Here is a 26411-nt window from a genome sequence, read left to right on the forward strand (position 1 = left end):
TCCACGTCCAGTGCCCGAGTGTGTGTGGCTGTCTAGGGTCTGGCCGTGCTGGGACTGGTGTCTTCCTCCTGTGCTTTGTCCGGACTGCCCACGGGATGAGACGTGGTGTCCCCGAGAGGATGTGTCTGCATGATGCCTAGAGGTGTCCGTGGAGCGTCGATGACTATGTCCCTGTCTTGTTCCTACATCAGAGTCTGGGTGTCCCTGGGTGTCCTCAGAGTGCCCATGCTGGGCTCTGTGCCCTCCATGGGAGCCAGAGTGTGTAAAACTGTCTCTTGACTGGCCATGGCTAGACTCATCGTGTTGTCTTGAAGTCGATCCAGTCCTGTCATGGGTAGAGCCAGACTGTCTACCTGAATGGCCAGAGTGTCCTTCGCTGTCGCTGGCCTGACTGCTAGTGGATCCCCGACGTGTGGTGGTCCTGGACCCAGAAGTTAATTGTCCACGTCCAGTGCCCGAGTGTGTGTGGCTGTCTAGGGTCTGGCCGTGCTGGGACTGGTGTCTTCCTCCTGTGCTTTGTCCGGACTGCCCACGGGATGAGGCGTGGTGTCCTCGAGAGGATGTGTCTGCCTGATGTCTAGAGGTGTCCGTGGAGCTTCGATGAGTATGTCCCTGTCTTGTTCCTACATCAGAGTCTGGGTGTCCCTGGGTGTCCTCAGAGTGCCCATGTTGGGCTCTGTGCCCTCCATGGGGGCCAGAGTGTGTAGAACTGTCTCTTGACTGGCCATTGCTAGACTCATGGTGTTGTCTTGAAGTGGATCCAGTCCTGTCATGGGTAGAGCCGGACTGTCTACCTGAATGGCCAGAGTGTCCTTCGCTGTCGCTGGCCTGACTGCTAGTGGATCCCCGACGTGTGGTGGTCCTGGACCCAGAAGCTGATTGTCCACGTCCACTGCCCGATTGTGTGTGGCTGTCAAGGGTCTGGCCGTGCTGGGACTGGTGTCTTCCTCCTGCGCGCTGTCCGGACTGCCCACGGGATGAGACGTGGTGTCCCCGAGAGGATGTGTCTGCATGATGCCTAGAGGTGTCCGTGGAGCTTCGATGAGTATGTCCCTGTCTTGTTCCTACATCAGAGTCTGGGTGTCCCCGGGTGTCCTCAGAGTGCCCATGTTGGGCTCTGTGCCCTCCATGGGAGCCAGAGTGTGTAAAACTGTCTCTTGACTGGCCATGGCTAGACTCATCGTGTTGTCTTGAAGTGGATCCAGTCCTGTCATGAGTAGAGCCAGACTGTCTACCTGAATGGCCAGAGTGTCCTTCGCTGTCGCTGGTCTGACTGCTAGTGGATCCCCGACGTGTGGTGGTCCTGGACCCAGAAGCTGATTGTCCACGTCCAGTGCCCGAGTGTGTGTGGCTGTCTAGGGTCTGGCCGTGCTGGGACTGGTGTCTTCCTCCTGCGGTCTGTTCGGACTGCCCACGGGATGAGACGTGGTGTCCCCGAGAGGATGTGTCTGCATGATGCCTAGAGGTGTCCGTGGAGCTTCGATGAGTATGTCCCTGTCTTGTTCCTACATCAGAGTCTGGGTGTCCCTGGGTGTCCTCAGAGTGCCCATGGTGGGCTCTGTGCCCTCCATGGGGGCCAGAGTGTGTAGAACTGTCTCTTGACTGGCCATGGCTAGACTCATGGTGTTGTCTTGAAGTGGATCCAGTCCTGTCATGGGTAGAGCCGGACTGTCTACCTGAATGGCCAGAGTGTCCTTCGCTGTCGCTGGCCTGACTGCTAGTGGATCCCCGACGTGTGGTGGTCCTGGACCCAGAAGTTGATTGTCCACGTCCAGTGCCCGAGTGTGTGTGGCTGTCTAGGGTCTGGCCGTGCTGGGACTGGTGTCTTCCTCCTGTGCTTTGTCCGGACTGCCCACGGGATGAGACGTGGTGTCCCCGAGAGGATGTGTCTGCATGATGCCTAGAGGTGTCCGTGGAGCGTCGATGACTATGTCCCTGTCTTGTTCCTACATCAGAGTCTGGGTGTCCCTGGGTGTCCTCAGAGTGCCCATGCTGGGCTCTGTGCCCTCCATGGGAGCCAGAGTGTGTAAAACTGTCTCTTGACTGGCCATGGCTAGACTCATCGTGTTGTCTTGAAGTCGATCCAGTCCTGTCATGGGTAGAGCCAGACTGTCTACCTGAATGGCCAGAGTGTCCTTCGCTGTCGCTGGCCTGACTGCTAGTGGATCCCCGACGTGTGGTGGTCCTGGACCCAGAAGTTAATTGTCCACGTCCAGTGCCCGAGTGTGTGTGGCTGTCTAGGGTCTGGCCGTGCTGGGACTGGTGTCTTCCTCCTGTGCTTTGTCCGGACTGCCCACGGGATGAGACGTGGTGTCCCCGAGAGGATGTGTCTGCATGATGCCTCGAGGTGTCCGTGGAGCGTCGATGACTATATCCCTGTCTTGTTCCTACATCAGAGTCTGGGTGTCCCTGGGTGTCCTCAGAGTGCCCATGGTGGGCTCTGTGCCCTCCATGGGGGCCAGAGTGTGTAGAACTGTCTCTTGACTGGCCATGGCTAGACTCATGGTGTTGTCTTGAAGTGGATCCAGTCCTGTCATGGGTAGAGCCGGACTGTCTACCTGAATGGCCAGAGTGTCCTTCGCTGTCGCTGGCCTGACTGCTAGTGGATCCCCGACGTGTGGTGGTCCTGGACCCAGAAGTTGATTGTCCACGTCCAGTGCCCGAGTGTGTGTGGCTGTCTAGGGTCTGGCCGTGCTGGGACTGGTGTCTTCCTCCTGTGCTTTGTCCGGACTGCCCACGGGATGAGACGTGGTGTCCCCGAGAGGATGTGTCTGCATGATGCCTAGAGGTGTCCGTGGAGCGTCGATGACTATATCCCTGTCTTGTTCCTACATCAGAGTCTGGGTGTCCCTGGGTGTCCTCAGAGTGCCCATGGTGGGCTCTGTGCCCTCCATGGGGGCCAGAGTGTGTAGAACTGTCTCTTGACTGGCCATGGCTAGACTCATGGTGTTGTCTTGAAGTGGATCCAGTCCTGTCATGGGTAGAGCCGGACTGTCTACCTGAATGGCCAGAGTGTCCTTCGCTGTCGCTGGCCTGACTGCTAGTGGATCCCCGACGTGTGGTGGTCCTGGACCCAGAAGTTGATTGTCCACGTCCAGTGCCCGAGTGTGTGTGGCTGTCTAGGGTCTGGCCGTGCTGGGACTGGTGTCTTCCTCCTGTGCTTTGTCCGGACTGCCCACGGGATGAGACGTGGTGTCCCCGAGAGGATGTGTCTGCATGATGCCTAGAGGTGTCCGTGGAGCGTCGATGACTATGTCCCTGTCTTGTTCCTACATCAGAGTCTGGGTGTCCCTGGGTGTCCTCAGAGTGCCCATGCTGGGCTCTGTGCCCTCCATGGGAGCCAGAGTGTGTAAAACTGTCTCTTGACTGGCCATGGCTAGACTCATCGTGTTGTCTTGAAGTCGATCCAGTCCTGTCATGGGTAGAGCCAGACTGTCTACCTGAATGGCCAGAGTGTCCTTCGCTGTCGCTGGCCTGACTGCTAGTGGATCCCCGACGTGTGGTGGTCCTGGACCCAGAAGTTAATTGTCCACGTCCAGTGCCCGAGTGTGTGTGGCTGTCTAGGGTCTGGCCGTGCTGGGACTGGTGTCTTCCTCCTGTGCTTTGTCCGGACTGCCCACGGGATGAGACGTGGTGTCCCCGAGAGGATGTGTCTGCATGATGCCTCGAGGTGTCCGTGGAGCGTCGATGACTATATCCCTGTCTTGTTCCTACATCAGAGTCTGGGTGTCCCTGGGTGTCCTCAGAGTGCCCATGTTGGGCTCTGTGCCCTCCATGGGGGCCAGAGTGTGTACAACTGTCTCTTGACTGGCCATGGCTAGACTCATGGTGTTGTCTTGAAGTGGATCCAGTCCTGTCATGGGTAGAGCCGGACTGTCTACCTGAATGGCCAGAGTGTCCTTCGCTGTCGCTGGCCTGACTGCTAGTGGATCCCCGACGTGTGGTGGTCCTGGACCCAGAAGCTGATTGTCCACGTCCACTGCCCGAGTGTGTGTGGCTGTCAAGGGTCTGGCCGTGCTGGGACTGGTGTCTTCCTCCTGCGCGCTGTCCGGACTGCCCACGGGATGAGACGTGGTGTCCCCGAGAGGATGTGTCTGCATGATGCCTAGAGGTGTCCGTGGAGCTTCGATGAGTATGTCCCTGTCTTGTTCCTACATCAGAGTCTGGGTGTCCCCGGGTGTCCTCAGAGTGCCCATGTTGGGCTCTGTGCCCTCCATGGGGGCCAGAGTGTGTAGAACTGTCTCTTGACTGGCCTTGGCTAGACTCATGGTGTTGTCTTGAAGTGGATCCAGTCCTGTCATGGGTAGAGCCAGACTGTCTATCTGAATGGCCAGAGTGTCCTTCGCTGTCGCTGGCCTGACTGCTAGTGGATCTCTGACGTGTGGTGGTCCTGGACCCAGAAGCTGATTGTCCACGTCCAGTGCCCGAGTGTGTGTGGCTGTCTAGGGTCTGGCCGTGCTGGGACTGGTGTCTTCCTCCTGCGCTCTGTCCGGACTGCCCACGGGATGAGCCATGGGGTCCCTGAGAGGATGTGTCTGCATGATGCGGGCCTGACTGCCTAGAGGTGTCCGTCGAGCGTCGATGACTATGTCCCTGTCTTGTTCTGGTATCAAAGTCTGCTTTCCCCCCCTTTCCATCACTCTCTTTATGCCTGTATTTTCTCTCTTTTTCCTCTTCCTCCTCGTTTTCCTTTATATCATGTTCTTCGTGTTTCTTTTGGTTTCCCTTCTTTTTCTGTTTTTGTCCTGATGATCGGAAATTCTTTCTCATTTTAGAGTCATTGAATGCTTTGGCCAAATTGAATAACATCAGGAAAAATTCTTCAAAGTCTAATTTCTGGTTGTGGTCTATGTCAAGGATGTCCATGACGACTTCAGCAGTGTCTAGGTCATCTGGATTCTGTACAGAAGATATATAGGAGGGCGGGTCCATTAGGCTGACTTACATGGTTAAATAAATAATGAAAAGTCAATTTAGGGAGTATGAATTTTTTGCTACTTAAATTGAAAACAAATCAGGTGTCTTTAACATAGTTTAGATTATTGTGACTCAGGGGAAAATTAGAGGTAATAGAGGAAAAGAAGCAAATATTAAATACATGGGATGACATGAAAAGATTTGTTGGCCAAGTTCCTCTTTTTCCTACTTCAAATATCAAAAGATTATAAAGCCAATACTTGAACTATACTATCTTAATATTCATTATGTCGGAAGAATATTGTGAAGGTCTAACTAACTGGTATTTATTTCGTTGTCATTAAATATTCATATTATTATCCTTCATAGAGGGAATGTGTATGGTGGATATAAAGACATAAAGGGAGAAAACAAATTTATATCCGTTTTGATATGGGATCAACTCAATTTTGTGAGATTATTAATGAATACTGAGGTGTTATACTCTAATTCTGGCAAATATCTTTACCTTCAGGATTGGGCGAAACTCTACTTCCAGAAGTTCCTTCAGCTCTTCTTTGCTCAGTGTTTCAGTTTCTTTGTCTTTGTCTGAATATTGATGGAATAGGTCAATGATGGCAATGATGTTTTCCAGAAGAGTAGACATCCTTTGGAAATATAGCTGAACCTAGAAAGAGAAATAAAAGTGTACTTTTCATATATATATATATATATATATATATATATTTTTTTTTTTTTTAGATCATATCAATTATTATTGTGATTTTTCACATTTTAAACCTACATTATCTCCTAAAGTTCATCTTTTAAAATGGAAGTTAGCTCTGAAAACTTTGCTTTATTATGTACATAGTGAAAATGAACAGAGAGTTTGAATGAATTATGAAACCTGTCTATTTCTTGTTCATGAACCCATTTATATCAGGATTTAGATAGTTTCATAGATCTCACTGTGCCCAAGATAAGACGATCCTTTTTTCCTACAGTAAGATAGTAGGAAGCCACTGATCAAAAGCAGCAGAATTTACTCATATCAATTAGCTGAAAATCAATTCTCTAGAAGCAAATCTGATAATTGATCATTTTGTTGAGAGATAATGTCCTGAAAACCAAGTGACTCTGATTGAATATTCTCCCCCCCCCCCAAACAACTCATGATGGTTACAATATTTTCAATTGGATGGTATGACTTTAATGGCTTTTCCATAATATTTTTTTTTGTTGTTGTTGTTGACTGGCTTTTACTTTGCCACTTAAGGAATAGCATAGCATATAGAGTTTTGGAGATATTTTAGACCAATCAGAAATTTTGTGGTAAACGACATATTTGGGTTAAAAATGGACAACCAGGAAGAAACTAACCTTATTGATTAAAGACTTTGAGGTAAAGGGAGTTGTGCAGTGTATCTAACATGGGCATCAGCTTTTCATGTTTGCAATATAGAAAGACAAACAAACAAAAACAAACCCAACTCCAGAACATTTGGTCAAATGAGGAGTGATATAAATTGAAAGTCAGAGATGTAGGCAGGGTCAGATAATGAAGATCTTCTAAATAGGGTAGTGTAGGTGTATTTTATTTTAGGAGTGATAGGAAGTTACTAGATGGTCTGTTATGATTCAGTTTAAAAAAGACCACTTTGTGCCTTGGCTTATAAGTTGTTTCAGAGTAACCTTTCTTTGACAACAACTAAAAAGCTGGTGTGTGTGTGTGTGTGTGTGTGTGTGTGTGTGTGTGTGTGTTATGTTTGTGTGAGTGTGTGCAGGTATCAGAATGCTATCAAGATTGTGATAATTATTGAGACTACATTTAACTTTGAAGTGAGGTACAGTATTGGGGGAGATTTTTAAATAATGAGATTTTCTAAAACTAATAAAAGTTATCAGGCATATATTCAAAATATATTATCAATTTCAAGCAGATATATAAAAGAAACCCATACCTACATATTTGATTTAAGAAATTCAAGCTGTTGAACACTTAAAGAATGAGGAAATCTTACAAGCAGCCAGAGAAACACATGTTGTCCTGAAAGGAACAACAATAAGACTGACATCTGGCTTTTAAAATGAAACCGTGGCAGCCAGAAGACAACAAAATGTTATCTTCATATTTCTGAAAGAAACAAAAACACTACTTCTAAAAGATATATGCATCCTTGTGTTCATTGCAGCATTATTTACAATAGCCAAGAAGATATGGAAGCAACCATGGTGCCTATTGATCAATGAATGCATAAAGAATATGTGGTACAGATACATAATGAAATATTAATCAGCATTAAAAAAAGGAATGAAATCTCGTCATTTTCAACAATAGGAATGAATTTAGAGGGTAATTTTTCCAAGTAATATATGTCAGTCAGAGAAAGACCAATAACATATGATTTCACTTATTTGTGGAATCAATAAAAAACCACAACAAATGAACAAACCAAACCAAACAGAAATAGATCCATAGATACAGAGAAAAAGCTGATAATTGCCAAAGGGGAGGGAGGTGGGTAGATGGTGAAAAAAGATGGGGTTATAAACTAGATTTGGGCTCTAGCAAAGAGTTTTTCTCTCTCACCATTTCTATTATTCTCATCATCTCTTACCTAAAACTACAGCCCACCCATCTCTCTGCTCTGACTTTTGTGATTTTATTATCACTTTTCCCACTTAGCAGCCCAAAATGGTATTTTTAAAACATGCCCTCAATTGTGTTACTGCCCCAGTCAATGACTTCTCATGTACTTAAAATGATGTATAAACTCTGCCATGCTCCTTCTTACATGGTCTACCCTAGTCTGTCTTTCTGACATTATATACTCCTGTTCCTCTAGTTAAATATACTCTAGGCACACTAGCTTCTTTTTTTTCTTCTTCAAAAAAATGTACTTCTGCTTTAAAAATCTTGAACTTTGCCTTGACTTGTTCTTTTTCTCTTTAAGATCTCAGCTCAAAAGATAATTCTCCAGAGAGGTATTTCCTGGCCATTCTTTTCCTGCACCTAAGTTCTCTCCTCCTATTACTCTACCTCATCACTCACTTATTTTCTTCATTATTTTTATTACTCTGTGAAATTTTGCTTATTCATTACTTACTGAAAGTCTTCTCCTATTAAAATGTAACCTCTTAAGAGTAGGGAGATTATCTTGTTCACTGTTACATAATCAGCTAAAAGCAGCAATTGGCAAAATAAGGTAGTTAATATACATTTGTTGAATGAATAAATGGAAACTATAGTAATATGAAGAGAATACTAAATAGCCTCATAGAAAAAACACTATGCCCTTATTTTTCTTCTGTATTGAAATAACTTTTAGTAACAGTTCCAGCAAAGGTAAAGAACCCTGTACACAAACCGTATCAAACTCGTGGCCCACGGGCTGCATGCCCAATTTATCTGGCCCATGTTAGCTTTTGAGTTTGACATGCTTGTTGCACACCCAGAACTTTTTGCCTTAGAATACAAGAACATCCAGAATTCTATCATGCTCAACACCAAGTAGGCAAAGCTAGATGCATCCCCTCTTACTTACTTCACCAGAAGAGCAAGTAGAATGCAGCCAGAAGGAGCTTGCTGGGTGCTGAAGTTCTGTGATGATAACCTTTTTATATCCGCCTGTCCAAGGAGGAGCCATCCTCTGTAGGTTGGTCTGATTCATTTCTAACCAAACCCAGATCCACCCACATCTCCACCTCTATTTCTCTAGTGTTTACTTCTTAACTTCCTCACGTACTCATCTGTACTTGATTGATTAAGTTCCAAAATTATATAAACCCCATATATTGGAGACTTTATAGAAGGTTTCCTTTGGCTATTATAGGTTCTTTGTGAGCAGTGTTCACACTTACTTTTTAAAAATTGACCTGGTAGGTGCTTGATAAATATATATTGATAAATGCAGTATCTTATGCTTGTCCTTAAAGGGATAGAATATGTATTCACGGGAAACTTTAAGCTATGGTAGGAAGACATCACAATCACCTACCTGCACTAAAACAAATCCTCATCCTAGGACATCCTTAGAGAAAGAAAGGGGAGAGAGAGAGATATTAGTGCAAGAGAGAAACATCGATTGGTTGCCTTCCATACACTCCCCAACTGGGAATTGAACCTGCATCCCAGGTATATTCCCTGACTGGGAACCAAACTGACAACCTTCCAATACACAGGACCATGGTCAACCAACTGAGCAACTCCGATCAGGCTGCATGTCCCTTTTTATTAATGAATTCCATTGCTGGATACTGGGAGAACTTGCCATGGGATGAATGTTCTTTTAGAAATTATGATGAAGGGAGAGAAAAGAGGCAAATTTAATTTTGTCTTTTCAGAAGAGAGCAAGACAATGAGCTTTTGGATTATAAGTGGTAATCACTAGGATCTAGCATGAGTTTATTAGGCAAGAATCATTAGTCTATTTTACATTGTTTTCAAGGTTATCACATTGGTGTATCAGAGACATTTTCCACATCTTCCTATGGGTTAAAACATGCTTTTAAAAATTTATTCTCATAAATATACTGGAAACTCTTATTTTGACCTTGCTCTTGGTTTCCAGACTATGTCGGACCTTATATCTTTATTTGAATGTGTCTTAGTTACCTCTGTTCATAGTGTTTAAATCTGAACTTATTCTCATGCCCTATAACAAAGTGTACTGTCTTACAGATGCCCACATATTGGTTAATTTCATCCCCATCCTCTGATTTTCTCAAGCTACATCAAGTAATTTTTTACTACTCTCCATTCTTTACCTCCATAATCATGCCACATCATGTAAACTGTATCTGGCCTTATATTCTTTGTATGTGGGCCTATTCCCTATATCCAGTGCTGCAGTTTTAATTCTGGACTCACCATCTTTCAACGGAGCATTTGTAAACAGTATCATAACTAGCCCCTCTACTAATAGGCTGCCTGAATCACCTAATGTCATCCTGTCATTCCCTCCATGGCTTCTCCTTGCCTATAGAATTCCAAACTGCTTTACTGTCATACAAACTCCTTCACAATAGGTACAAATCTGTATCTTTCTTTTAAAAAAATATATTTTATTGATTTTTTACAGAGAGGAAGGGGGAGGGATAGAGAGTTAGAAACATCGATGAGAGAGAAACATCGATCAGCTGCCTCTTGCACCGCCCCCCCCAACACCCCCCAACACCCCCTTTCCCCCCGCCACTGGGGATGTGCCTGCAACCAAGGTACATGCCCTTGACCAGAATCGAACCCGGAACCTTTCAGTCCGAAGGCCGACACTCTATCCACTGAGCCAAACCGGTTTCGGCCAAATCTGTATCTTTCTTGATGCTTCTCTTATCACCTCTATTTTATGTGAAAGTAACTCTAGACTGATTAAAATTCCTTGGATGAAACTTCTGTGGTCCACCACTGTTCACAATCTCTGAATGCTATCCTTATTAACTGGACAGTCCCTCAACTTTACCTTCTCTTCATCTTTGAAGACCCTTGATAATCATCATCTTCTTCATAAAGCCTTACTTGATATCTACAAATAGATAGCTATTCCCTCATATATAGAACTTTATCTCTCTGGTAACACTGGTCATGTTTTATTTTAATTATTTGCTTATATGCCTGCACCCCACTTCCCAAATTGTGTTTCTTCTTACTCTGTATTGCCTGGGTCACAATCTTTAGTGTGCCAGGACCCTATAACAATTTTTAGGACACGATCAGATAAGAAATGTAAGTATGTAGATTATCTTATTTAGAGCCAATGAGATAGAAAAATGTTTGGGGTTTTAAAAACTTTAACATTGTCATTTCTAACTTTATTTGACCATTACTTCTTTCTTTTGTGGAAAATTAATTAACATTCACAGAACTCAAATATTCATTTTCTCCTCCTCTTGGTTTTAATTGTCTTTGTGTGCATGTAGCTATTGTGTTTTTTATCTCTCTCTCACCATGCTGTAATAATAATAATAATACTATATTTCATGCCTATTATGTGCCAATCATGTACTAAGATTTTGCACATATTGCTTCTAATGTTCAGAACAATATCATGAGGTCATCATTATTATCCCTATTTTTGAGATGAGGAAACTGATAGGAATATGATGCCCAAGGTTACCCAGCGAGTAAGTTACAAAACAAGGATCAATCCCAGGTCTTCTGATTCCAACTCCCACATTATTTCCAGTACATCACGTTGTACTGGGTGTGGACTTTTATTTTTGTTATCTTTCTTTATATGTTTACTGTTTAAAACAGTGGATCTCTCAAAGTGCCCCAAGTCCTGAGCATTCTTATCTGCAGGTATTATTGCAGGGGCAGCAGAAAGAAGAGACAAGAGAGAAAGGATGGGGTAAACTGGGATCTAACCTTTTGATGGCCTGAAAATTTAAATCTTGCATATTTATGTTATTATGGAGGGCAGTCTCTAAAAGTCTGTTTCAGGACTTTTGTTTTATTGACCATGTTATGATCATTATATTTTATCAATAACTTAGATGAAAATGTCAACAGATGGCAAAATTTCTTAGGATAGACTAACGATTTGAGAAGATTTCAGCTTGTCTCACCAAATAGCTCAAATTTCATAAAATGAATCTTACAGAAATAAAAGTAAAATTCTGACTTTGCTAAATTCAACATCATAAAGACTGGGAAGAACACATGAGTAAAAGAAGGGTATGGTGACAGTGACAGCGTGATGTAGTAGCTGAAAAGGTAATGCTGATTTGGGTTGCATTAAAAGATGTATTTGCCAGAACAACGTAAGTGGCAGTGTTGTTCTCTTGGCATTTGTCAGCTTGTTTCTGTGACTGTTTGTTCAGGTCTAATGACCACTTTTTAATAGGGAAATGGACAGTTGTTATGTGTTCTGAGTAAAGTAAGTAGGATGATTATGTAGATGAAGGAACCAAGTGAGAAGCAGATGGATGCGAGATAAATATCTGTCTTCATTATATGAATGGTGGTTATATGGGAGAGAGATTATACTTAAGTTGTATAAAAAACTCAGATAAATGGACAGAACCCATTGGAGACATATTTTGACTTTGTACAAGGAAGAACTTTTTAATATCAGAATTGTCCAAACATGAAAACCATTATCTTTGGGGCTAGTTCATTCTCTGTCATTGCCTAGAGAATCTTGAACTGGATGAGATTTTGGCAATTAACTAGTCTAGTCTCCTCATATTGTAGTTGAAGATAAGTAGGTCTAGTGCTGTATGACTGATAAATCTAAGAATCGGGACCCAGGCCTCCAACCAAGGACTTTTCATTCCAAATCCTCTCTGCATCACACCAAGGTTATATCAGTTACTTGGAGATGAGATAGGGATATTTTGGAGGGGAGTTATATAGAGGAATATTGGGTTGAAGTCTGAAAAATCCCTGTTTCAACCTGAGAGCTGTAATCCTAAGATCCAAGTAAATCTAATTTTTAATTGAATTTATTGAGGTGACATTGATTAATGAAATTATATAGGTTTCAGGTGTACAGTTCTATAATACATCATCTGTATATTGTGTATTCACCAACACACAAGTAAATAATCTTGTCTGACTTGATTCAGCTCAGCTCAGGTGGCTCTTTGACCAGTGCAGGTTAGTAACTGTAAGGAAATAGAACTATCAATTCTTCTTCATAGTATGAACAGGACAGCCTTTGGGTTTCATTGCCCTACTTCTTGCCAATAGAGCTGATCCCTCTGGCATTTTAGCTTTTTCCATTCAACATCCCAAAGTACTTTTTTCTTTAAGCCTTTAAAATTAGTGTTCATTGAAGGGTGAACTGGGAGATGCATCTTCTCTATCCTCAGAGAGAATCTATTCTTCATCTCATTGTTCTGAGACAATGAAATGGTTTCAGAAGTGTTTTGGTGTTTGCACTTACACATTGTGGCTATCAGTATTGGCTTAGGAATGAAGAAAACTTGACAAAGTCAGTAGTTATTGACAAATCACCAATTATAGGATTTCAATTACAGTCATTCAATTGTTTGTCCCTCAGCATTTTCTTCAGTTGCTTCAATTGTTGGAAAGGCGAGATGTTGCCATAATGCCTCTGGGCTGCTGATGTGGGTCAGGTTGTCCTAGTTTAAGGGATCAGCCCTTTGGGATGTGTGACTGAGGCTGTAGGAGTGAAGGGGAGTTGGACTTTGTGGTTTAAAGATTTCCTAAAAGAGTTGTCGTCATCTGGGAGGTGCTCATTTGGGGTTGAGGTTTTTTCCAGGTTGAATATTCTCATGGATTCCTTGGCATAGTGGTAGCTGATATTCCTATTTAATCATACAATTGTGGAGTAGCATCTGGCAAGGACATGTTTACTGGGAGCTTGTATTTGACTGGACAAAAGTGAAGGAAAGTAATGTTGATCTCAATAAAAATTTTCAAGTTGCCTATAGTGACCTCAGATTCTGTTTTCTTCAGCCTCCTCTCTCTCTCTCTCCCTCTCCCTCTCTCTCTCTCTGAAACATGTCATTTAAGCTTCTGCAGAAGCAGAAGAGAGACACACACAAACATATATGCACACAATGAGAATTTGTGTGATACAGACAGAACAGAGAAAATGACAACGAAAGTTAAATCTTTGGAATAGTGAAGATATTCTCAAGGAAGTACTTATATCAATAAGCTATTATTTTTTCTAAAAATTATGGTGGTTTGTTGAATTCCTTCGACACAATTGCAGAGATGGCCAGAAGCATTGTAGTTTGAAGGGAGTTACATCTATGCAGTAACTGTGTTATAGGAAAGTTTTTTTTCCCCCTCAAATAATTAGGAACAAAAGCAATAAATGGGGAAAAAAATAATAGATGGAATAATGGAAAAATAACAGATCACCTCATATAGTTAAGGAAAAAAACCTTCATGACTTACTTTTGAATGGTTATCAACAGGGAGATTGTGAAATTTTTAGAGTGGCCATATTAGCAAGACGAATATCAGTAGTAAAAGAAGGACTAGTTACCATTCTATGTCCCATAGGAACACTGAGTTTGGTGACAAGTGGTACAGCATTAAGAAATTGGGGGAGAGGGGGTGGGAGAGGGAGAAGAAAGAATACAAGAACAAGCTAGGGCAAGGACATTATAGTCATTCTGACCAGATTTTACCATTGTCATTGTTCAGCCAGCTTCTGGAATAGGCCAGTGACTACAGGAGAATGTGGAAGATCAGGAGAGTTTGGAACTTGGAATAAACTTCCGCTCCTCTTTCTTACCTGCTCCCTTGTGTTTAGGGACATTATAGACATAACTAGAGGCCTAGTGTACATTTGTGCACAGGTAGGGTCCCTAGTGGCTGCTGGGGACCTTTCATTCCTTACATTCCACACCACCCCCTGGTGGTAAGTGCATGTCATAGCGAGTGATGGAACTCCCGGTAGGTCAAACTCCCCAGGGGGTACTTTGCATATCAAGCTTTTATATATATAGATAGTTTAGGATGTATTCTGAAGGGACATTTTCTGCAGGTATCTTAGGGAAGTTCTGATTAAGAGATAGGCCAGAGTATTAAGAGATGAATGAATCAGTTATTCATTCAACAAGCATTTGTTTTCAGCTAACTTCTCACCAGTCACCATGCTTGTCAGAGGACTATCAATGAAGAAGATATGTATCCTGTCCTCAAAGAGTTCATAATCTAATGAAGAAAGCAGACATGTAAACAATGTGATGTGTGTTATAATAAAGGCATTTATAAATTATTATGCGAGAACAGATGAGGAAGCAACTCGTTCTCTTCTATTTTTAACATTTTCCCTCAGCTGTATTGAAGACTAATTGACAAATATAATTATATACATTTAAAGTACACAATGTTCTGATTTGATACACATCGTGGAAAGATTACCAACATTGAGATAATTAATCACTTCATATACTTAACACTTTTTTTGTGGGTTGTGGGAATGCTTCAATTATACTGCCAGGAACTTTTTGTTTTTGTATTTTAGGAACTTGTAAGTATACAATATAATACTATTGACTATAGTCACCATGATTAATATTAGGTCCTCAGAACTTATTTTGCCTGTAACTGAAAACTTGCACTCTTTGACATAAATTTTTCTATTCCTCTACTCCCCAGCTCCTGCAAACCACATTTCTATTCTTTGTTTCTATGACATTGGCTTTTTTAAAATTTTTATTTTAGATCCCACATATAAGTGATATCATACAGTATTTGTCTTTTTCTGTCTGACTTAATTCATTTGGAGTTCCAGGCTCATCTATGTTGTCACAAAAGGCAGGATTTTTTTTAAGGTTGAATAACTTTCCAGGTTATAAATATATCCTACAATTTCTATATCCATTCATCCATTGAAAGGCATTTTGGTTGATCTATATCTTACCTATTGTGAATAATGTTTTAATAAACATAGGGACAAAGATATCTCTTTGAGATAATTAATTTCATTTTCTTGGATATAAATACCCAGGCAAGGGATTGCTGGATTGAATAGCAATTCAATTTTTAATTATTTGAGGAACCTTTATACAATTTCCCAAAAATGTCTATTTAGATCCTTTGCCTATTTTTAAAATTGGGTTATTTGCTTTTATGTTATTGACTTATATAAGTTCTCTATGTATTTTTGATATTAATCCCTAATCAGATATATGGCTTGTAAATATTTTCTCTTATTTTAAAGGTTTCTTTTTTAATTTCTTGATTGTTTCTTTGCTGTACAGAACTGTTTAGTTTTATAAAGTTTCACTCCTTTATTTTAATTCATTCTTTTAGACCAATCACAAGGAGTTGGTATTTGAACTGAGAACTAAAGAATGCATTGATTGGATTGTGTGGGAAAGAAGAGGAGATGGATTTGAAAGGACTTTTGGAAAGGACTTGAAAGCCATGGTAAGTGAATATTATCTTATTTATACTAGTTAACAGCTGAAGATTTTTTTAAGTAGAAAAGCGACAGGATCAGATTATTTTTATTTAAAATAACTTTGCTAAAAATATGGATGGTGAATTGAGTTTTGATACATTCAAGGATGCTGGCAGTTTGAAAAAAGAAGAGAAAGTTTCAAAACAAAAGTGTTGCTTTTGGATAAGGGAGCAGACATTTCAAAAGTAGAGCTCACAGATACATTGATGTGGGGGCTGAGGGAGGGCGAAGAACAAGAGGCAATAGTTTAGAGCAAGCATGTCAAACTTGGGGTCTGCAGGAGCCTCATGCCCCATTTATTTGGCCCGTGTTAGCCTCTGAGTTTGACATGCTTGGTTTAGAGTCTTGATAGGCAACTTTGAGAGAGGCAAGCTCAAAAAAGTATGGTATGACAGGTAGATAGAAGAAAATTATTGGGGGGAAATGATGGAGAAGCTAGGAAAGGAGTTTAGATGGGCAGGTGATAGGGAGTTGGAATCAACAATATCAGTTAGTGGGGATCAGGACCCTAGGGTTATCTTTTAGGCCAGAATTTTTAAGTTGGGAAGTAGGAAAAGCTGAAAAACCAAGAACAGATCCTAACATGAGACACTGAGACACAAGAAACCAGGTAGAGACCTTGCTATCCCAACTGAGAGGAATCAAAGCTAGAGTAGCAGCACAGGTGACCTGATCCTGATTCCTGAGCTTTCGGGAACTTCCATCCTTAAATTCCTCCTGCTGAAGGTCAGTATTTGTTTTGCCTGATGGAAATCTTGCTGAACTTCCAGAACCTCAGGACCCCTCTATCATTCTACACCCACTTTTTATCAGCTTTGACTTTAGTCTCCTTCTGCAAGCCTCCTGGTTATTTGTCCATCATAATTCATCACCTACACCCTGTAGATTAGGCAGATGTCTGATTGATAATCTCCTTGATTATTGGTGTAGCCTAGCTTTAGACTTTGATTACACCACACCCCAGTATAATTAGGGGAGGCCCCAAAGGAGCGCACCTGGCTTCATTGTGTGGCCAGAAGGGTTGCATAGTCTAATGTCTGGGAACTGATAGGTTCATAAGGTGAATATCAGAACCAAGTTTTTAAAAGCTATTTACTATTAATTATTTAATGTATTATGATCAGAGACTGTAGGCTATATGATATTGATGTTCCAGAATTTATTCCTTGGTAGCCCGAATGATCTATTTTTCTGACTGCATAATGTATCCTCGAAGAATGCATATTCTCAGGTTAGTGGATAGAGTTCTATATGTTTGTAATAGCTTGAGCTGGATAATCTGTTCTTTAGTTTTTAAAAACAGCTTTATTGAGGTATAATTGATATACTAAGAATGGTGCATATTTAATGTTTATACTGTAATTTGATGAATTTGGACACGTGTAAACACCTGTAATATCAACAAACAATCAAGATAATAGACATATCCAAAATCTTCTACTTTCCTTTGTCCCTTTGGTATGGTGGTGGTGGTGGTGGTGGTGGTGGTGTGTGTGTGTGTGTGTGTGCGCGCGCGCGCGGTATGAGACTTACTCTCTCTTTCCTTTTTATTTTTTGACAAGGATGGTACCTTTCTCATCTTTGTAACTTCAGTGCTAAGTACAGGGTCTGTCATCTTAGTTATTAAAACTTCTCTCTAATGATGAACGAGTGAATGAGTGGTGCTGATGTTCTATTGACAACACCCTCATTATCTGGATCAACTGGATTCTGTCATCAAACTATCAGAGAGTGATTGATCAGTCTAGCCCACTTTGTCAGATTGCTTGATGAAGGACAGCTATGAAAATGTATTTTGTCACACATAGGTGGAGTGCAACCATCTATTCTTACAGGCTTGGCAGCTGAGCCTGACAAAACGTACCAGGAAAGGCAGTAGGAAGAGTGAGGCAAGGACTTGGAAGAAAAGAGCAGTAGGAACTAGATAGTAATGTTCCTAGAAAATAAAGACTATCAGGTCTTCCCCTACTCCCCTCCCTTCCCCACCCCCAAATATTCAAGTCTAAAGTGTATGTGTGTGCTTTGGGAGGCAACATAACTCTTGTCCAGCCCTGAAATTGCACCAATTAACAGTTGCTGACTTAATGCATTTTTTAATGCTACTTGGAATAAATTAGTTTGAGTGAGATGTTATTTTGTTTCTTTATTGGTTGATTGTTTTTTGTTTTTGTTTTTTTAATAAAAATTTATTTTATTGATTTTGTACAGAGAGGAAGGGAGAGAGATAGAGAGTTAGAAACATCGATGAAAGAGAGTCATCGATCAGCTGCCTCTTGCACACCCCCTACTGGGGATATGCCCGAAACCAAGGTACATACCCTTGACCGGTATTGAACCCGGGACCCTTCAGTCCCCAAGCCGATGCTCTATCCATTGAGCCAAACTGGTCTCAGCCTGGTTGATTGGTTTTTAAGACACCCAACCAGCTGAGCAATTCAATAACTTCAGAGCTGGTAAACAATATTCAGCTTGAGAATTTGAGAAAGAAGAAGGGTTGAATTATTGTCTTTTAAAGCTCCTCTTGTCAAAAGGGAAGGAAAGATACTGCTGAGTGAGATATGGAGAAGTTTTTTTTTTAACATTAAGCATTTCAATTAAAAACATTTAAAGTTAACATTAAAAAATTTAGACCTCTCTCTCTCTCTCTCTCTCTCTCTCTCTCTCTCCTTCCTTCCTTCCTTCCTTCCTTCCTTCCTTCCTTCCTTCCTTCCTTCCTTCCTTCCTTCCTTCCTTCCTTCCTTCCTTCCTTTCCACCGATCTATCTAAAAGAAGATACATGAACTGATTTTGATTTTTAGAGGAAAGAAAGTAAGGGAAACCAACATTTGATGTATGTTCTCTAGGTGTTAGAGTTCTGTGTTAGGTAGCCTGGTGGGATAGAAGACACCTGGGCTTTGAGTTATCAGGGTCTGACTTGAATTTGCCACTTTGCTGGTTACCAACTATGTGTATTTCAGGAAGTTTTTTTAAACTCTCCTAATCCCCGATTTTGCAGGGTTGTTGTAAGGAAATTGTCTGAAAACACAGTAAGTAAGCATTCAATACATTTTAGTTTTCTTCCTTTAATCCACTGTGGAATAAATAACACAAATATTTAATATTTTATATGAAATAAAAGAAGTAGGACTGAAACTGTTTTTTTGATTTCCAGCCCTAGAGGAATCCAGAAGTAATAATGACTTTAAACGGGGGTTTATTTGCCTACATTGGTATCTGAGAGATCTTGTTTTGTTTTGCCCAAGCAGATCATCCCATTTGTATATTCTCTGTATTTCCTCTTCTCTAATAGCCTCCCCGTGGGAAACTACTTCTACCTTTCATGTATATATTCTAATGAGGACAGATAACCAGTCAACCCTTAGAGCCTTAATTTTAGAGAAACTAGACAAAGCCAGAAACACATCTAAGTGATTGGCAATCAGAGAGTGATTCTCCATTTTGTCCTTTTCCTAATTGTTGTATTTCATTTATAGGCAGTAGGAGGACACAATATTTTTGTCAGTGTATATCATGAAGAAATTTTTGTCAGTGTATATCGTGATGACAGAATCCAGATGATCCAGCAATATAAGAGCAATTTAATATATTTAAATAATCTTTAGGAAGTGGACATGTTTCTCTTGCAAATTCCATACGTGTGCTAGGTAGCTTCATAATACTAAGGGAAAACCTGTAAACTTCCACTGGTAGGTAACTCTGTGTACTTGTAAGCAGAGCTTTTGGTCACTTTCACTTACTAGGCTTTCCAAAGATTAGATAAGATGTTGCTTAAAATAGGTTTCAGACTCCTATTTGTGTGCACAAGTTTCAGTTTTATATCCTACATATGAATAAAATCATATAGTTCTTAGCTCCCCCGTCTCCCCCCTGACTTATTTGACTGAGCATAATATTCTCAAGGTCCATCAATGTTGTTGAAAATGGCAGGTTTTTAAAAATCTTTTCTTATGGTTGAGTAGCATTCTGCTGTGTATACATACCATATCTTTTGTTTTTTAGAAAAAAATATTTAAAAAATATTTTTATCGATTTCAGAGAGGAAGGGAGAGGGAGAGAGCGATAGAAACATCAATGATGAGAGAGAATCACTGATTAGCTGCTTCCTGATGCCCACCACCCAGGCATGTGCCCTGACCAAGAATTGAACTATGACCTCCTGATTCATAGGTTGACATCAACCACTGAGCCATGCTGCTGAGCTGTACCACATCTTCTTTATCCAATCCTCTATCGAAGGACACCTTGGCTGTTTCCATGTCTTGGCCACCTTGAATAATGCTGCAATGAGCATAGGGTACATATATCTTTGTGAATACACGTTTTCAAGTGTATCCTGTATATATCCAGAAGAGAGATTGCTGGGTCAAATGGTAGATCTGTTCTTAGTTTTTTGAGGAATCATCAGATTGTTTTTCATAGTGGCTGTACAAGTCTACATTCCCACCAGCAGTGAATGAGGGTTCCCTTTCATCCACAACCTCTCCAACACTGAGGGAAGGGGGTAGAGAACTGGGGGTTAAAGAGGGCCTAATATATGATGATAGAAGAATATTTGACTTTGGGTGGTAGGCATACAGTGCAATATATCTTATAATGTAGAAATCCATACCTGAAATCTATATGATCCTATTAATCAACATCACCCCAGTAAATTTAATTAAAAAAAAAAAAAGTTTTCAGAGTCTGTGTGAATGGCCCTTCAATAGTGCCAGAGTTTATTATTAGAGAGGAAGATGCCCCCTGCTGGCTTGGTTTATTTTCAATCAAATCTAATTTTGCCTGAATCTTCTTTTACTGTTTTTTCACTTTCTCTTGTCCATTGCCCCTAAGCTTACATGTATACTCACCATTGGTTACATTAGAGTGGTCAACACAGGTTTCACTCAGCATGTATTATTATTATTGTTTTAAAAATTTTTTTTATTGATTTCAGAGAAGAAGGGAAAAGGAGAGAGAGAGATAGCTGGGAATTGATTCATGACCTCCTGGTTTATAGGTTGACAGCTCAACCACTGAACCACACCAGTTGGGGGAGCATGTTGTATTATTTTAGATCTTTTCTGGTTATTAAAAACTCTTGGAATATTTACACTTCAATAAGCAACCGATGCATGCCAGGTGTCTAGTACATACTAGCCTTCAATTTCCCACATTCAAAGGTCATTTTTATCTAGAAAGTTTGAAGAAAGAAGAATTTTATCTTTGTTTCTCCTAATTTGGCCACTGAAACTTGGCATGTGTCCCCACTGAGAATTGAACCTGAAACCTTTGGGTGCACATGATGATGCCTAACCAACTGAGCCACATTATCCAGGGCAAGGACTATATTTTTAATCATTTTTCTTCAACTGGAAAATTCAGGACACCATTAGCCTTCACTGCCATTAACCTCCATTGATATTTCAATTAATATCTTTGACAGAGTTTGTGGTGCATGACTCATTTCCAGGGCTTGGATTGTCTCAGAGTACAGCTCTGAGGATTATGTTTAATGATTTTTGTAATGATCATTATTAACAAAGCATCTGAGGTCAACCCATAAATATAAAGCATTTCTTCCTATAAATGCTTTGGACAGTAATTACATTGAGGAAAAGGTCAGATATAATTAAGTTTATTGAGATTTGCCTTCTTTGAATCCTTTATTGTTGGTATCTGATGCTTTACTGCCATCTAGGTGTTCAGAGGTAGAAGGAAATGTACATCTGACCTCATGACAGGGATCTTTGTGTTTGTGAGGATGAAAGAGAAGCAAAACCATACCTTGATGAAAAGTTTATTGTCAATTCTTTGCAGTACAATTTTCTGGATCCTATATCCAGGAAGTCATGACAATAAATTCAAAAGTAGTAGCACAGAATTCCAGTGGTAGCACAAAAGAAGCAATTCTTCTGAATCTTCAATACCATAACATTCTTTGCTCAGTACATGAATATGTTATAATGCTATTAGAGAAAAATTGGCTCCTGAACCAATTAGCTCTCTGCATAGGTTTGTCAATAAATAATTGAAACAAAACTGGAAAATCTAAAATTTGAATTTCAGGAAAAAAATTGCCCATTTTATCCCAAAGCACCCAAATTGCTTTTGTCATAGAGTATTAAATATAGTCCCAAATGCCATTTGGTTCTTCCATTCACTGTTTTTTAGTCAAAGAGCTCAAAGGTTAAGGAGCCTTACAAAAAACACCTTGCACCAAACAAAAGAGTAGCACAGTTAAAATATATATACCCCCACTACCAAAAGAGGGATCACGTTAAATATCTTCATTACATGTGTATGGAATTTCTTCTTTGAGTTAGTTCTTGTTTTAAGTTAGTTTTCTATTATCTTCAAATTATTATTCAGAGTAATAATACTTTTGCTCTCGGATATATTGATAGAATGGGGTGTTAATATCTAAATGAGAAGGACCCAAGTCTGTTCTTCCTCTTCTATAGTAACCCCTAGTTTCAGAGTCTCTTGCCTTCTTATTATCCATATGCTGACTCTGTCTTCTGATGCTCCCTAACATCCTTGATCCTGACTCTTGCTTTTGCCTACCCCCGCTCCACCCAGTTGTACTGCTTGATGAATACCTATATCCATACTCCTCAGTTCCTGTATGATCTTGGTTCTGAAGAGAGTGACTGGAAGTGGATCTTTCACTTTTGCTTCTGCTGTCACTTGCCTGTCCATAGCTATCGCTTGAGTGGCCATGGCTATATACTTGCCTTTCATTGGTGTTGAATCCAGATTGATCCTGGACATCTCTGGATTGTCCATGACTTGATCCCTGTCTTGCAAAAGTTATGCTGGATTCTACCTGATCTTGAGAAGATGTATCTCCAAAATGCTGTTGACTGGATCCATGTATATCAATTGTATTGAAGTCTGACTGTCTACGTCTAGATCCTGATTGTTTATTAATCGGTTTCTCCCAATCTTCTGAACACACTTTACTATTATTATGGGAATCCTGCCTGAAAGTTGAACTAGATTCTGACTGGCTGTGAACTGACACTTGCTTATTTTCAGTTCTGTTCCTTGGCCAAACAGGGCCTGAATTGTGACTGCTTTTTCGACTACTCCCTGAAGGTCCGTACCCAGATTTCCCATAGTCATATCCTGCACTTCCATAGCTACCGTGTTTCCATCTTTGACTTGATCCATGACTTTGTCTTCCACCTGCCTTTCCTGACTGTCCATGAGTAGTTCCCTGTCTCCCTGTACCAGAGGATCCCCACTCTCCATGCTGAGATCCAGCCTGGCCATGACTGGACCCTGGGTGTCCCTGTGAGCCTCCGGAATGCCATTCACTGCCACTGGACTCACTGTGACTAGATCCCCTTCTTCCACCACTGTGAGGTCCTGACTGTGAGGAATGGCCAGGATGTATGCCGGGGTGTCCTGACTGTCCATGAGTAGTTCCCTGTCTCCCTGTACCAGAGGATCCCCACTCTCCATGCTGAGATCCAGCCTGGCCATGACTGGACCCTGGGTGTCCCTGTGAGCCTCCGGAATGCCATTGACTGCCACTGGACTCCCTGTGACTAGATCCCCTGCTTCCACCACTGTGAGGTCCTGACTGTGAGGAATGGCCAGGATGTGTGCCGGGGTGTCCTGACTGTCCATGAGTAGTTCCCTGTCTCCCTGTACCAGAGGATCCCCACTCTCCATGCTGAGATCCAGCCTGGCCATGACTGGACCCTGGGTGTCCCTGTGAGCCTCCGGAATGCCATTCACTGCCACTGGACTCCCTGTGACTAGATCCCCTGCTTCCACCACTGTGAGATCCTGACTGTGAGGAATGGCCAGGATGTATGCCGGGGTGTCCTGACTGTCCACGAGTAGTTCCCTGTCTCCCTGTACCAGAGGATCCCCACTCTCCATGCTGAGATCCAGCCTGGCCATGACTGGACCCGGGGTGTCCCTGTGAGCCTCCGGAATGCCATTCACTGCCACTGGACTCACTGTGACTAGATCCCCTGCTTCCACCACTGTGAGATCCTGACTGTGAGGAATGGCCAGGATGTGTGCCGGGGTGTCCTGACTGTCCATGAGTAGTTCCCTGTCTCCCTGTACCAGAGGATCCCCACTCTCCATGCTGAGATCCAGCCTGGCCATGACTGGACCCTGGGTGTCCCTGTGAGCCTCCGGAATGCCATTGACTGCTACTGGACTCCCTGTGACTAGATCCCCTGCTTCCACCACTGTGAGATCCTGACTGTGAGGAATGGCCAGGATGTATGCCGGGGTGTCCTGACTGTCCATGAGTAGTTCCCTGTCTCCCTGTACCAGAGGATCCCCACTCTCCATGCTGAGATCCAGCCTGGCCATGACTGGACCCTGGGTGTCCCTGTGAGCCTCCGGAATGCCATTGACTGCCACTGGACTCCCTGTGACTAGATCCCCTGCTTCCACCACTGTGAGATCCTGACTGTGAGGAATGGCCAGGATGTGTGCCGGGGTGTCCTGACTGTCCATGAGTAGTTCCCTGTCTCCCTGTACCAGAGGATCCCCACTCTCCATGCTGAGATCCAGCCTGGCCATGACTGGACCCTGGGTGTCCCTGTGAGCCTCCGGAATGCCATTCACTGCCACTGGACTCACTGTGACTAGATCCCCTTCTTCCACCACTGTGAGGTCCTGACTGTGAGGAATGGCCAGGATGTGTGCCGGGGTGTCCTGACTGTCCATGAGTAGTTCCCTGTCTCCCTGTACCAGAGGATCCCCACTCTCCATGTTGAGATCCAGCCTGGCCATGACTGGACCCTGGGTGTCCCTGTGAGCCTCCAGAATGCCATTCACTGCCACTGGACTCACTGTGACTAGATCCCCTTCTTCCACCACTGTGAGGTCCTGACTGTGAGGAATGGCCAGGATGTGTGCCGGGGTGTCCTGACTGTCCATGAGTAGTTCCCTGTCTCCCTGTACCAGAGGATCCCCACTCTCCATGCTGAGATCCAGCCTGGCCATGACTGGACCCGGGGTGTCCCTGTGAGCCTCCGGAATGCCATTCACTGCCACTGGACTCACTGTGACTAGATCCCCTTCTTCCACCACTGTGAGATCCTGACTGTGAGGAATGGCCAGGATGTGTGCCGGGGTGTCCTGACTGTCCATGAGTAGTTCCCTGTCTCCCTGTACCAGAGGATCCCCACTCTCCATGCTGAGATCCAGCCTGGCCATGACTGGACCCTGGGTGTCCCTGTGAGCCTCCGGAATGCCATTCACTGCCACTGGACTCCCTGTGACTAGATCCCCTGCTTCCACCACTGTGAGATCCTGACTGTGAGGAATGGCCAGGATGTATGCCGGGGTGTCCTGACTGTCCATGAGTAGTTCCCTGTCTCCCTGTACCAGAGGATCCCCACTCTCCATGCTGAGATCCAGCCTGGCCATGACTGGACCCTGGGTGTCCCTGTGAGCCTCCGGAATGCCATTCACTGCCACTGGACTCCCTGTGACTAGATCCCCTGCTTCCACCACTGTGAGATCCTGACTGTGAGGAATGGCCAGGATGTGTGCCGGGGTGTCCTGACTGTCCATGAGTAGTTCCCTGTCTCCCTGTACCAGAGGATCCCCACTCTCCATGCTGAGATCCAGCCTGGCCATGACTAGACCCTGGGTGTCCCTGTGAGCCTCCAGAATGCCATTCACTGCCACTGGACTCACTGTGACTAGATCCCCTTCTTCCACGACTGTGAGGTCCTGACTGTGAGGAATGGCCAGGATGTGTGCCGGGGTGTCCTGACTGTCCATGAGTAGTTCCCTGTCTCCCTGTACCAGAGGATCCCCACTCTCCATGCTGAGATCCAGCCTGGCCATGACTGGACCCTGGGTGTCCCTGTGAGCCTCTGGAATGCCATTGACTGCCACTGGACTCCCTGTGACTAGATCCCCTGCTTCCACCACTGTGAGATCCTGACTGTGAGGAATGGCCATGACCTGCCTGCCCATGTATGCCGGGGTGTCCTGACTGTCCATGAGTAGTTCCCTGTCTCCCTGTACCAGAGGATCCCCACTCTCCATGCTGAGATCCAGCCTGGCCATGACTAGACCCTGGGTGTCCCTGTGAGCCTCCAGAATGCCATTCACTGCCACTGGACTCACTGTGACTAGATCCCCTGCTTCCACCACTGTGAGGTCCTGACTGTGAGGAATGGCCAGGATGTGTGCCGGGGTGTCCTGACTGTCCATGAGTAGTTCCCTGTCTCCCTGTACCAGAGGATCCCCACTCTCCATGCTGAGATCCAGCCTGGCCATGACTGGACCCTGGGTGTCCCTGTGAGCCTCCGGAATGCCATTGACTGCCACTGGACTCCCTGTGACTAGATCCCCTGCTTCCACCACTGTGAGATCCTGACTGTGAGGAATGGCCATGACCTGCCTGCCCATGTATGCCGGGGTGTCCTGACTGTCCATGAGTAGTTCCCTGTCTCCCTGTACCAGAGGATCCCCACTCTCCATGCTGAGATCCAGCCTGGCTATGACTGGACCCTGGGTGTCCCTGTGAGCCTCCGGAATGCCATTCACTGCCACTGGACTCAGTGTGACTAGATCCCTTTCGTCCACCATGATGTGCTGAACTGGATTGTCCTGTTCTAGACCCATGCTGGTCCAAGCCGGAAGACTGAC

At 43.2% G+C, this 26411-nt stretch overlaps 1 long non-coding RNA gene across 1 annotated transcript; it reads right to left on the reverse strand.

Moving 5' to 3' along the window:
* Positions 1-4357: 4357 nt before the first annotated feature.
* LOC311612276 lies at positions 4358-8482 on the reverse strand. The gene is made up of 3 exons (XR_014793267.1): positions 8445-8482; positions 5426-5584; positions 4358-4899 (listed from the first exon to the last, which is right to left on the reverse strand). It is a non-coding gene; the product is annotated as an uncharacterized lncRNA (long non-coding RNA).
* Positions 8483-26411: the final 17929 nt, after the last annotated feature.

This window comes from Pipistrellus hanaki (genome assembly GCF_964339955.1).
Source record: "Pipistrellus hanaki genome assembly, chromosome: 18".
NCBI classification, from domain to species: Eukaryota; Metazoa; Chordata; class Mammalia; order Chiroptera; family Vespertilionidae; genus Pipistrellus; species Pipistrellus hanaki.